Source organism: Protomyctophum parallelum, assembly GCF_964188405.1.
Source record: "Protomyctophum parallelum genome assembly, chromosome: 16".
NCBI classification, from domain to species: Eukaryota; Metazoa; Chordata; class Actinopteri; order Myctophiformes; family Myctophidae; genus Protomyctophum; species Protomyctophum parallelum.
In genome coordinates, this window is record NC_139711.1 from 44582747 (window position 1) to 44597849 (window position 15103).

Below are 15103 nucleotides of genomic sequence, written 5' to 3' on the forward strand. Positions count from 1 at the left end.
CCACATCAACCCAACTCACGTTCACTCAATAGAGCCTGTCCCTTAATACAAGTATATTTTAAGACATTTTAGTAACTCTGTGAGTTAAGGTATAATACAGCCATCTCAGATTATCTGATCCGTCACACTCCTGTTGTCTCCCGTTTACAGACCTTTAAAGGTTATTTACTCATGGTTCAGTCTGTTGACTTATAGGCTCAAGTGTTGAGACATGGCTGTGGGTTGGCTGTCGTCTTGAGGCTGTAGAGTTGCTGTGTTGGGAGGCATACTATGATCCGACGGACCATTGATCCGACGGACCATTGGTCCGACGGAGCATATAGGTCCGAGGTGCGCTGGGGGTCGGGAGAGGGTTGGGGTTAGGTTTAGGTGTGCTGCCCCGGGGGAGGTTATAGGGTTAGGGTGAGGGTTTGAGGTAGGTCGTCGATCGGATCAATGCTCCGTCGGACCAAACACATTCCATTACATTCACATGCAGGTCATGTAAGCTTTGGCTACTTATTGCTCGAGTAATCTTTTGAAGTCTCAAATTCTTTGTCTTGCATGCCTCGTTTGTGTACGTTATGTTTTCTGAGCATACCTACAGATCCTGCAACAATAAGCCCATCTATACAAACTTCTTCGCAAGCATGACATTCTCACAATTAGTCTAGGAGATGGCTAAGATATGTATATGCACTTCATTTAGCCCATTTAGACCCGAGGCTCAACCTTTTTAATGTGAAGGACCCCCACAATTATCTATATTTGGCTGTGGACCGCCATCTGAAGGTCCAGGGACCTACAGAAAAAACAAAAATCTTAAAGACTATCTAGTACACGGCAAGCTAAAAGGAATCAACACACCAACACGCCAGGGACCAGAATACTTCAAACCCAAACAATTAGTCAAAAATAGAACTACAAAACGCGTGTTGGAGATTAAACAACAAATAACAGCCAGAACCAGCAACTGCATTTATTTAATGTGAAAAATGTGGTTTACAATATGTCGGAGAAACGGGTAAAACAATAGGTACAAGGCTGGGACAACACAGATACAATTATTAACAATGCAAAAAAGACAACCACAAGGTTGGTTCAACATTTCATGGCTCACGGCATTGAAGCTCTAAAAGGCGCTGGACAGTCCCAACTGGACAGTAGGACAAAGACGTTTTAATGAAAAACAGTGGATTAAGAACCTCAACACGGATTTTCCTGGAGGCTTAAACATGCCTAAAATCTGATCTTGAATACAACAAAACTTAAACTCAGGATTAAACTGGAGAAAATCTAAAAGTGATTGGATCAGACTTCCTTCGGATACATGGCAAATGCATTCATTCCTTGCACTGAAGTCTTTTCAGTGCCCCCCCCCCTATCTGTGTGTGCATGTGCATGTGCATGTGCATGTGCATGTGCATGTGCATGTGCATGTGCATGTGCATGTGCATGTGCATGTGCATGTGCATGTGCATGTGCATGTGCATGTGCATGTATCTGTGTGTGCATATAGTATTTTCATGCATCCGTGTTTTTTATGTAATGTTGTATTGTATGTAAAATTTCCATTTTATGTAAATGATAATGGACAATAAAGTTCTTTATCATACTGTATGGAGATGCGATGGGTGTCTGACCGACAACGATATGTATTTTTTGTTCACATTGCTTCACATTAGTGGCTGCACAGTTATTCGAAAAATCACACCTGTGTGTACTGAGTGGTGCAACTCCGTGTGGGGGTCCCCGTTGGGTTACCCGGAACTTCCAGACCCACAGGAACTCCCCCCCCCCCCCCCTCTCTCTCTAGCAGGCAACAGTGCAACACTATCTCTCTCTCTCTCTCTCTGTTTCTAGCACAACAGCGCTACTTTTGCCCCTACTGGTACTCTAAACATAGGGACGGACATAGGGACAGGTAGGTGGACATAAGGACATTTCTGTTCCTTGGAGTGGTTGCACCACTCTAAAACACGCATTGCCTCAGCAGACATAGTGAGCACATAGTTCCACAGTATTATACTAAGAGACAAGACGAGGCAGGTCGAAACAGGTAGACACACTGCCAGTTATCTCAAACACATAATAATAAATGCTTCTTTCAAAATACTCAACTGACTGCGAAGACAAATAACATTACGTTATCTTCAATAACCTCGCCCCATGAAATCAGAGAGGAGCAGCATGGGGCTGTGGCCAGCGTCATGAGATTTATACGCAATGATTAATTGTCATTATTGCTATTACATTTTAATAATTGTGTTTTTGTTTTTGTAGTGGCGCTAACCGTGCAACCACTCCCTTACGGAGCCATGTGTGTGTGTGTGTGGGTGGCTGGGTGGGTGTGTGGCTGGGTGGCTGTGTCTGAGCACGAAAACAGCATGGTTGTCTTTCACCACCTGTGCGCAACCTAACACAGAACATTGAGAATTGAACATTGGAATGTGTTCCAATAATATGAATAAAAATTGCATTTCGGTTTGCATTATACAGTAGGCTGTGTAGACTTGTGTAAATTGCACAGGGCAGACATGACAAATATTAATATCCCATTTAGACCTGAGTCTAATTCTACTAAATGCCTTCTGAATCCAAACGGTTTTCTGAACAAACGTGTGTTGCTTGCTATAGAGCACCGAAGTCCTGACGTAACTCGCTCATCCCGACGATTCCCCTGGTTCGCGGAAGTAATTTCTCTATGGAGAATAACATGGGGTGATCTTAATATCGTCTACTATAAGCGTTGTGGTCCAAAAATAAACAAGCTGTCTCGGCGTTATTGTCAGGGAGGTGTCTCTGTATCGTTTGCAACAGTCAGTCACTCATATATGATACAGTCTGCTTCTAGCGAAAATCTAACTAATTCAGTAGCAGTAACAATAGCGTTTTCTCTCAGTCAGTTGATTCTTCATATCCATATGAGTGAAGCGGCCGTTTATTTTTCAAACACAGTTGTTATATGAGGCGATCTCAAATCGCCTCAATGGGGATTTCAATGCAACTAAACAAATACATGAACCTGGGGACTGACGCCCTCTACTGAAAGTGACGTCAGACTTCGGTGCTCTATAGGCCTGCGTTTAATTAGCTAAAATTAGCTAAACTGCCACGGATGCTTTCCCGGATTGAATGGGATATACAGAGACATGACTGTCAATGACGGGTATCGCAAATCAAAATAAACAATGTACCATATGGCCATATTTTATAATGCTATATTAATGTAATAGCGAGACATTGTGAATAGTGGAAATCTAAAATCTCACAGTCCAGCGAAATCTACAGTCCAGCGACGCCGGCCTCCTTGAGGTCCCTAAAAAAATCAAACGCAAAACCTGGGGCGACCCAAACACATCCGAGATGCCCCATCACTTCCTACCTTCAAATCTGCACTGAAAACCCACCATCGCATTTCCAAGCTGATATGTTTTTAAACTTGTTAAATGCACTGTTTTATTGGTTTTACTCTTTTAATAGTTTTTTTTTTCGAATAAAGTTGTTTTTCGTCCTAGCCTATAGGGTCCCACGGACGGCACCCACTCTGAGAGCAGAGAAGAAGAACAGAAGAGAACATAGAAGAAGAGAAGACCTGTCATAGATGCATATCTACACACTGCCGTTTCAATATTTGTACCATTTCTTCAAAATGTTTGAAAATGTATGGAAATGTTTTCAGTAGATGAATGGACGACATTATCAGCGATCAGGCGGTTATGTAATCATTGTGCCAAGAGCCTAGAGGCTCTCGTTGTTAACTCAGCATAGAAATGTAACAGGAGCTGCTTTACTTCAGATGGTGAGAAACGTATTGAGGAAATGTGATCATCTGATGGTGTTGAAGCGCTTTGTCTGTCTCCTGTGTTGCCATGTATGCTTGTTATAAGTGACAGTTTTGTTTTGTTTGTGTTTTTTTTTCTCTCCAAAGTGTAGTTGCTTATTTGAGCTTGCTATCCAAACCCAATGTTGTTTAAAGCAGTTAGTTCTAAAGCATGTTCCTGTATTGTATTTTGTCTGCGCGGACAAAGTACAAACACTATGTTTTCTGCGCAGATTTGTGCGTTTAAAATGTTTCCTAAATATTCCTAATTTTTCAAGTTATTGTATCATACCATACTTATATGTGACACGTCGTGAGCTTGTAGATCTGGTATTTTCAAATAACCAATGTGGGGGCGGCGGTGGCTCAGGGGTAGAGTGGCTGGATGGTAACCGCAAGGTTGCCAGTTGGAACCCTGTGGGCTCCCCCAGAGTTAGTGTCGAAGTGTCCTTGGGCAAGACACTGAACCCCCTAATTGCTCCTGATGTGCTGGTTGGTGCCTTGCATGGTTTCCTCCACCATCGGTGTGTGAATGTGTGTGTGAATGGGTGAATGTAATGCACAATCTATGTAAAGCGCCTTGGATAAAGGCGCTATAGTAAAGCACCATTTTCATTCATCATGTATTTTGTTTTGTATACAATATAGTCCTATAGTCGCTTCTTTTGGGCTCAATTTCATAGACCTGGGTTGCTTGTTCCTCTTGTGACATCTGGCAACAGTGGGTGTTCTCATGCTGAATCATGCTTTGCTGCAGGAATGTCTCAAACACTGGACCGGAGTGGACACTATAGGGCACTTGGCTCCAGTGTTGTTTTAGTCATAGTCTCTTGAATAGTTTATTTAGTTTTAGTCACATTTTAGTCACCTGGAATGTTTTAGTGTTAGTCGTAGTCTCTTGAATAGTTTATTTAGTTTTAGTCACATTTTAGTCACCTGGAATGTTTTAGTGCTAGTCTAGTTTTCGTCGACTAAATCTACAGTTGATTTTTCATGAATGATAGCAGATCGACAAGCTCGTAGTGCGGCATGAAGTGAAGTGATATGTATGTACTATCTGCTATTTTTGTAGCATAGTATAAAACATGGTAAAAGTGGTTGAAATTATTATGATGCTATATTACCTACTTTTGCTGGGGACCCCCTGGTACCAGATTATCGTGATAATATCAGAATTATGATCGTGGCTTGACATTTTCGCATTGTCCGATATATATATATGCTACAAATACTTTTCCAGCTCCCCAAATGTTCATGTTTTGTAGAGGCCATAATACTTGAATATGATGTTGTTATTTGTTGGTAGTGTTAAATTTAAATGTACCTAAGATGTAAACCAGATGCTCCTGAACAAACAAATAAAAACAGTCTGGCAACGAGTCTCATCTCTAAAAAAAGAAATCCTTCATTTGAATGTTGGGTTCAGGTTGTGATATTCAACATGTGTAAGTACGGTATTCAAGGGTCTACAATGAACTAAGGCTACAGTATTACGTTACACAGGTCATTTTAGCCGATTTAAAAACAAGCAACACATGGTGATCGGACGATTCCCACGCACATGAAATGGAACTCAGCCATGTTGTGTCTTTCTAATGAAGTTACCAGAGTCATCCTCAGCATGTGTGAGTCATCGCCTCATGCACCCAATGGCATCCACAGTGTAGGATTTGGAACCAGATGTGGGGCGGCGGTGGCTCAGGGGTAGAGTGGCTGGATGGTATAAACGCAAGGTTGCCAGATCGAACCCTGTCTCCCCCAGAGTTATACCGTCAAAGTGTCCTTGAGCAAGACACTGAACCCCTATAATTGCTGGTTGGTGCCTTGTTTTCTGCCACTTCTTTCTCATGATCAAATAAACAGTGGTGATCATTTTGGAGCTGAGGCGAGACGGTCTACCCTCTCAAAGTTAAATGAGGATCTGACAGAGCCGAGGAGCAGAGGACAGGAGACACAGGGCTCCATTTTCGTTCCAGCTTTCTAAATACAGTATTTGGGGGGGGATTTAGCAGTTGGGAAGGGGTGTTCCCCCACTAAAGTTGGTATTTTGGTTACCTGTCTAAATCCCTAAAAGACCTCCTGTTACATTATGCATCAATGTCAAAATTGTACAATTTGTCACACACACGTTACCGCAGTGAAATTTGTTCTCCGCATTTGACCCATATCTTGGAGCGGTGAGCCACAGCCAAGGAGCGGTGAGCCGCAGCCAAGGAGCGGTGAGCTGCAGCCAAGGAGCGGTGAGCCGCAGCCAAGGAGCGGTGAGCCGCAGCCAAGGAGCGGTGAGCCGCAGCCAACGAGCGGTGAGCTGCAGCCAAGGAGCGGTGAGCTGCAGCCAAGGAGCGGTGAGCTGCAGCCAAGGAGCGGTGAGCCGCAGCCAAGGAGCGGTGAGCCGCAGCCAAGGAGCGGTGAGCTGCAGCCAAGGAGCGGTGAGCTGCAGCCAAGGAGCGGTGAGCCGCAGCCAAGGAGCGGTGAGCCGCAGCCAAGGAGCGGTGAGCCGCAGCCAAGGAGCGGTGAGCCGCAGCCAAGGAGCGGTGAGCCGCAGCCAAGGAGTGGTGAGCTGCAGCCAAGGAGCGGTGAGCCGCAGCCAAGGAGTGGTGAGCTGCAGCCAAGGAGCGGTAAGCTGCAGCCAAGGAGCGGTGAGCTGCAGCCAAGGAGCGGTGAGCTGCAGCCAAGGAGCGGTGAGCTGCAGCCGTGCCGCACTCGGGAATAATTTGATTAGTTGATTGCATAGGTGTGGTTTGGAAGAGTGGAAGAGTGATGCGTTGCCTTGAAGTCTCACTTGTGCTGCATTTTTATAAGTTTTTTTTTTTTTTTAGCAAGTATTTCCAGTTTCAAGTACTTTTACTTCAGAGGAAAAATATTGTACTTGTACCCAACACGACATGTATTAGAAAGTTGAGTTACTTTTTAGATTTTGATTATCATTACAAAACATTAACCACTTCAACCCTATAGGCGGCCCTCAAGTAAAAGTCTGTACTTGTACTTGTAACAGACACATTTCTGAATTAGTAGTATTGATCAAGTACAAAAATATGAGTCCGTTTTTCCACCGCTGCAGAGCAGAGCAGAGGAGACAGACGCTCCTGTTCTTTAGCTATATAGAAGTGTCTACATGTTTTGATGAATTGAACAAGGTGGACCCTCTTGTAAACAAGTGTAATGCTTTATAGGGTTGTCCACTCACAGTTAACAGTCTTTGTATTGAGTTTGTGCTTGAAATGCACTGTATTTCGGCAAACAGTTAATAAGTATTTCAATCAATCCTGTCCTCTCCCAGTCAGCCCTGAAACATCATGAGGGAACGTCAACGTATTGTTCTGCACTTGCTCCACTTCCAGCCCTTACATCTACATTAACATTCAGATGTCAAATATAAAAGGTCTCACCCCAGAGCCACGGATGTTACACTCCTCCTCGGATGGGTATGAGCACCCGTATGTTCACTATTGTTCAACACAGAGCATTTAAATCCGGTCGGTGGCCATTTTCTCAGGTTTTTAAACTACGCGACCCTATCGGTTGAGAGGTGTAGTGCACTCTTGATACATTATAATTCTACACGGGCAAACGACCACCGATCGAATTAAAACTCTCTTTTTTATTGAACAATAAGGACGATACGGGTTACTTTATACCCAGACGAGGAGAACCGTACACAGCCGTGGCTCTGGTGGGGGTGAGCACTTTACATTCTGGAATGTGAACATTTGTGTAGAACTTGTACCGTTGTAAATGGTAGAAAGTGCGTAAAACAAACAGGGTGAAGTTCCACCATGACAGATCGTGATATTAAGACGAACTGTCGATGCGTCGGTCTTTCCTGCAGTGCACAGCCCTGGCTGATGACAATAAGCTGACACAGTCTCCTCCTGTCCGTCCTGGCTTCATTCATCAATTCATCAATTAATTTAAACTCTAGTTTATTCATTATTGGAAACTATTAAACATCAACAAGAAAGCGATCCGTCCTTCCGTGCACAATGCACATGCATGCATGCGTGCGTCGCCGTAGGCTACACATTCATTCACATTCACAATAAATACAATAATATAAGCTGCACCACTTTGTTTGTTTGATATTCGCGCGCACGCACGCACACGCACACACACACACACACACACACACACACACGCACACACACACACACACACACACACACACACGATGGGAGGAGAGAGAGAGGTCGACAGTAGCCAAATAAACGGCATGCAGTGGAAATGAAATGAATAGATCGGCAAAAGTTCAGCTCTTTAGCTTTATTTTCTGAGGGGTTTGTGACATGAATTATCCTCCTATGTAATAATATAATAGGTGTGTGGATCGGCGAAGTGGGCTGTAATGTAAATAAGGTCAACTATAGTAATCATTATTATTATACAACCATATTATCCCAGTTTGTTTTCATATGTGTCCCTCTTATGAAAGACAGCTAAAGAATAGCTCGACGCCACACGGGGCAGATCGAGTTATGGTATTATGATTATAATTCTCTTCTTACCTGAGAAGATAATAGCGCAGAATCAGATCACAAAGTCATCCGGGAGGAGAAAGGCAGTATAAATCCCAGCCCGTGTGTGTGTGTGTGTGTGTGTGTGTGTGTGTGTGTGCGCTGTGCGCGTGCGTGTATTTCCTCAGGACAGCATGCAGGCTGGCTGCCAGGCTGGTGGCTCCGCCCCCTTTGTGCCACTCCCAACCTCTGGTCCTTCCCTCCCTCGATCCCTGATCACTGCGTCCTTACCTTGATTCCTTCACTGCGTCCTTACCTTGATTCCTTACCTTGATTCATTCATCATTCCTAATAATATTAATAGTAGGCTATACCCTATACCCTATGGTCCTCAACGCATAGCCAAGGGTCCGCGAAATAATTCACTTTCTTTCTTTCTTTCTTTCTTTCTTTCTTTCTTTCTTTCTTTTTTGATTTTTTCCTTCTTTACAATATACAATTTAGGCATTTAGCAGACGCTTTCAATCCAGAGCGATTTACAACCCATTTTGACCTGAAATCAGATTCTAAAAATGTCTTCTACATCCTGACAGTTTTCTGAAAAAGCTATGTTTCCATGTCAATGGTTCTTCGAATTTTCAAAAATAGCAGACCTACAAGCTCGTAGCTTGTAGATCTGCTTTTTTAAAATAGCTAAAGCATAACATGATGCTAACGCCAAAAGGGGTTCAAGCAAGAAAAAAAAGGATAGAAATACATCACATACCTACATAAAAAGTAGTTATCATGAATCATATATATACTTAAGCTAAGAACTTATTTATTTTGATATCATTACAAATATTTCGAAAGTGCTGTCACTAGGTTTTAGTTAAGCAACTTGAATAAAGTGACTATACATGATTCATGTACCTTTCTGTTTTGACTATGAAAATGGGTCTGAATGATTTTGATTGAAAAGTGTTCAATACAAATATAGGCCTATAGTCGTCATTGCGTCAACATATAAAATAGGTCTTTATTGGTTTAATATATGTATTTTCAACTAAGATGTCAAATAATTGTAGTGGAGTAAAAGTTACAATATTTTGCCTGTGGGTTGTAGGCCTATATAGTGGAGTAGAACAATCAAGTATTGAAAAAAGGATTAAGGAAATACTCAAAGTAAAATGAAATTCACTAAAATATTGTACGTCATCATAAACTGTAGCCTACTAAAGGTTGCATTATGTCCCTGCATCCATCCTGCCTTCTCTTCCTCATTCCTGCAGACTGATGTGTTGTGTTGGATCTTGTCCGGGTGGTACATTCCTCTTTTTATGGCGGTATGAGGCAACACAAGGCAGCTTTGTCCGCACGGCGCATCTATATCAGATTTGGCAAAACAAACAAGGGACTAAATTATTTTCGCTCCTATGCGGCCACCAAGAATGTCACTGGAACGCCCTGCCAACAGCCATTAAGACATGCAGGAGTCAATCCCTTGACTCCTTCAAAACCGCTCTAAAAAAAGCCCCATATCGGACGGCTGCAATTCGAAACTGGCCCCTCTTTTACCCTCAACTGTATATTTCCCCCCCCTTTTTACCTCCTTATATGATTTCCTTTTTTTCTTTCATAATATATATAAGTGTATATTTTGTACGTCCCTAAATGTTCTGATGAATTGAACATGGTGGACCCTGTTGTAAACAATAAGTGTAATGCTTTAGCATGCTGTCGTCCACAGTATCAGCTTTTGTATTGAGTTTTCCTTTCATTTGAAATAAATGCATACTGTCAATAAATACTTCAATCAATCAATCAATCAATCAATCAATCAATCCTGTCAGGCAGAAACCTCCTATGTCCGTATATACTGTACATTTCGTTATTATTTTTATTATTTTTTTGTAAATTAACCCCTTGCTTGATCATCTACTACACGGCATCACACAGACAGGAGATTCCCAAGCGACACGTTTTGAGCTTTCTGTAGATTTGCTGATTTTTCTGTTTTTGGAATTTGAATCCACAGTTTTTGGACATAATGAGGAAAGAGACGACCATATATGGACATAATGAGGTTTCCACACCCGAAAGAGACGACCAATCATACACCAGCTGGTATAAGATAATACACTATGGTATAAGTGTAGTAAAAAAAGTAAAAGTACAGATTCAAAAGTACAGAAGAAGAATAAATACATAATATATGTTGTTGTTGTTATTATTGTTGGGGATGCACGTTTAATCGGTATAGCATCGGAATAGGCCATAATTATCGGCCATAGAAATGCCACATCGGTATCAGGTTCAGGTTCAGGTTTATTTGGCCTATGTATAGATACAGAGTATAAATACAATGAAAATTATTTTGCTCAGAGCACTCTCAGTCTTACATACACAGGACATAAACAAACATCTATAGTGCAAGAAAAAGACAAAAAAAACTGAAAAAAAGTGACAAAACAGTGCAATACAGTTCAAGGTCAGTTGTTCAGCAGCCTGACTGCCTGCGGGGTAGGAAACTGTTACTGAAACGGGTGGTGCGATATCTGATGCTCTCGTAGCGTTTCTTGGAAGGGAGTGGTTTGAACAGGGTATTTGCGGGGTGGCTGGTGTCTTCCATGATGTTGTGGGCTTTTTTCATACAGCGAGTGGTGTAGATGTTATGGAGACTGGGTAATTCTGTGATTTTAGCTGCTGTTTTATCGGAACGGTCTTTTTTTTAAATGAAAAGTGTATCATCAATGAGTTCAACATAAATCTAAAGTGTCTATTACCTCTATAGTCCAGAACACAAGCCAAATCAAACGTAATCTGTGTACTCATCTCATTCACTAATCATTCCGTTGTGAAAACAGACACTTGGGAAAAGGGTATTATATGCTATTTATTGATTGATTTAATACTTTATTAACAGGCTTTGGGCCAATAAAGGCCCTATAGGAGGGCCTATAGGCTTGTTTCCATTGTGGTGCTCTGTATCGGAATCGGTCATGATAATCGATATCGGCAGATATGACAATGCAAATAATCGGATATCGGTCATAATTTCATAATCGTGCACCCCTAATTATTATTGTTGTTGTTGTTGTTGTTGTTGTTGTTGTTGTTGTTGTACAAGTAATGTCTTAATGTCATAAGAACACCTTATGTAAACCATACTGCAGTAGCCCTGGGAAAATAATAATTCAAATGTATAATGTGTTGAAAGGGATTTTTTTGCTATGTTTTTCTCCTGTGTTTTTTATTTCTTATTTTATATTTTATTTTACTATGTTTTATTTTGAGTTATAGTGTTTGTAAACAATTGTAAGTATTGCCTTTGTTAAATGTTTGTCTGTGTCGGACCCCAGGAAGACTATAGCTTCTGTCAAGGCAAAAGCTAATGGGGATCCTTATAAACAATAAACAATAAACAAGAATGTCTATTTAACTATAGGCTACTTCATCATGAGTGTTCGTATTCTGGGGCAATCCTCATGAGCTTGTGAACTGGCTATTTGTGGCGCTGATGTTTGGATGCCCCAGGGTGTGGGGGGTGGGGTGTGGGGGGTGGGGGGGGTGGGGGGTGGGGGGGAGCATTTTAAATTAAGTACAGGGTTTGGTTTAACACTAGCATGTCTGAGAGGTCATTTTGACTGTTTTATTTTTGAGATTTTGAAGTTGATTATCTTTGAGCCCATGAAGCTTTCAGAAAGTTAACCCTTCCATCACCATTCCCTCATCTCAGACATTTTTGACATCTGCAACATTTTCTAAATATGAATTCACATGCTATACTTCTCTGTCTGATTCTAGTTAGCCCATTTTGACCTGGGAACGATTCTACAAATATATGTCTTCTAAATCCTGACAGTTTTCAGAAAAACCCCATGTTTCTATGTCAGTCGTTCTCAAACATTTTCATGTCAAGGACCCCCAAAAACTGCCGACCCCCATCTGAAAATATGTTGTTCCAGGGACCACCCCCAGTAGCAAAGATTTGAGTTAAAAACTTTGGCTCTGAAAGAATATAGTTATATTCAAAGATTTGCACCACACAATCTTTCAAAAATAGCAGACCTACGAGCTCGTAGCTTGACGCGTTTTGAGCTTGTAGATCTGCTATTTTTGCTACCTGTATATTTTAATTGAAATCCTGAATTATTTGTTGCTATTTTTGAATTGGAATCCTGAAAATTAACATTTTTTTATTTAATTTCAAATGCATTTCAAATGCCCTTAATTATAGTTATGTTAACTTTATGAACCTTGGAATTGTAACAGCTGAAATAAATATCATATATCAATATTCCGATATTAACCTGCGGGCCACATTAAAGGACCACTTCACCACTTTTCAACCTATCTTCATATACTAGGTCCTCACTAATCATGATAAAATGGCACCTTTTTTCCCTCATTGGAGGGCTGTGGGCAGTTCAGAAACCCGTCCACCAGTGACATCATCAATGGGGAATCCAAGCTACTAAGAAACTGCAGGCTTTCTAGTCCTGAAAAGTTGCAATGCGAAAATGGAAGCCATCGTTCTCACGATAATAACAATCTAAACATTTTTGTGAGAAAAAAATGGTTTAAAAAAAATCTGCCTAAAGATGATGTCACTGGTGGACGGGTTTCTGAACTGCCCACAGCCCTCCTATGAGACACAGACTGAGTAGGAAGAAGAAAAAAATGGTGCCATTTTATCATGATTATTAGTGAGGACCTATGAGGATTATATGAAGATAGGTTGAAAAGTGGTGTGGTGGTCCTTTAAGTGAAGGTGGGGGCCGCATGTGGCCCCCGGGCCGCCAGTTGCCCTGCATGTACGGTCTAGTCACTCTGTTGTCTCACTGGTGGTGGGCTCCGTATAGAAGCCTGCCTACCAGTGACATCATCGACGGGGATTCCAAGCAAACAGAAAACCGCAGCCCTTTCTCTTCCTGGAATGTTGGCACACTGACACAGAAATGACCAAACATGCCCACAGACCACAGATGATGTCACTATACTGACTGCATGCTCTGTTGTTTTCGTCGACTAAAACTATAAGACGAAAATTGTCTGCAGACTACCTTTTTTTCACTGACGAAAACTACATGGAAACTAAATGAAAACGTAGCCATATGATGACTAAAACTAAGACTAAATAAATATATTGATAATTTCGTCGACAAATAAAAACTAGACTAAAATGTTAGGAAGGGACTGGTGGACAAGAGATCCAGTATAAGTCATTTTACACGTGGCTGCATGCTGAAAATAGCAGATCTACAAGCTTGTAGATCGGCTATTTTCAGCAAGTGTAAAATACATTTTAGCGGTTTTGAAGGAGTCAAGGGATTAACATGTCTTAATGACTGTTGGTAGGGCATATAGGAGCGAAATTCATTTAGTCCCTTGTTTGTGCCGAACCGGAATGCACGTGGTTTGTTGAACTCCCTCTGGTGTGTTGTGGGCGTGGAGTGGACCTATAAGCCATTCCAGCCTGTCAAAGTGGGCAGGGGTGAGGTGGGTTCGGGGAGTGAGGCCAAGTAGTATAGCCTGACCAGTTTGTAGCCTTGTCTGGAGCCTTGTTTTAAGGGCCTTTGAGGTGCCGTGGTATACCAAGAGGTGCATGCATAGTCGAATAAACCTTGTACGAGGGCTCCTGTTATAGGTATAGCCTGGCGCAGCCATGACTCCAGGGCACCCCTCTGTGAATCGGTCTATAGGTGCCTTTTTTTATAGGTGACCAGTTTTTTCACCTGCCCCTCTAAATGTCTGTGCACGCCACTGGCGGGGAGGAAGCGTTAGGCTACCTGTTGTTAGGGTCTTCAAGGTGTTTTTGTTGACCAGTGAGGAGATCCCGTACAGCAATCCTGTAAGGAATGGTGAAGAGAATGGAATGGTGTAATCTTAAAATGAGCATTAGTAGAACCAAATACTGAACATGGGAAGTGGTTAACCAGTCCCTACATGCTGGCATTCCTCTCCTCCTTCTCCCTCCTTCTCTCTCTCTCTCTCTCTCTCTCTCTCTCTCTCTCTCTCTCTCTCTCTCTCTCTCTCTCTCTCTCTCTCTCTCTCTCTCTCTCTCGTCATCTCCATTTTTCTCACAAATTAATGCCCTTCGTGATCATAATACTACAGTGTCTCACACACACACACACACACACACACACACAAATAGCACAAGTCACGGTCAGATCTACAAGCTCGAAAAAGTCACTCACGTTATTGTTTTAATAATATAAACAATAATAATACATGCCGTACAGATTCTGCAATATATCAGAGTCAACCATCTGTCATCTAACTATTACAATTTTTTACAATTTAGGCATTTAGCAGACGCTCTTAATCCAGAGCGACTTACATTTAAGCAAGAACAAAGCATGGGAATACATCACATAAAAAGCATTTATCATGAAACATGCGTAAGCTAAGAAAGTAACAGTGGAATATTTATATAGTGAAACTATACATACACTATACATATAAACTATACATCTTTACTACTATGCTATATATGTGTACTATGGCGTGCTATGACTACATACAATACAATTACAGTGCTGTCTACATAACATGCTATAAGTCTGTATCAAATGCTATATAATCCAACAGAAATGCTATCTAAGGGTAAGTGCTAAGGGCCATGATGGAGTCTGAAAAGGTGGGTTTTCAGGCTACGGCGGAAGATTGGGAGTGATGCTGCAGTTCTGACTGCAATGGGAAGTGCATTCCACAGTTTTGGAGCCAGAAGGGAGAAGAGTTTGGGACGTGTGGAGCGTTGTCCCGGCGTTTTTAGTGAGGGTACTTCCAGCTTCCCTGCGTTGGCTGATCTGAGTGCGCGGGAGGGTTTGTAGGGTTCAATCATACTTGTAAGATATGGGGG

The 15103-nt window shown here is 41.9% G+C and overlaps 1 protein-coding gene across 1 annotated transcript in view; it reads left to right on the forward strand.

The window, feature by feature from the left end:
* Positions 1-15103, forward strand: part of LOC310873828 (chemerin-like receptor 1) — a gene marked incomplete at both ends in the record, with an annotated part of 592518 nt that overhangs the window by 341452 nt on the left and 235963 nt on the right. The window lies entirely within an intron of this gene.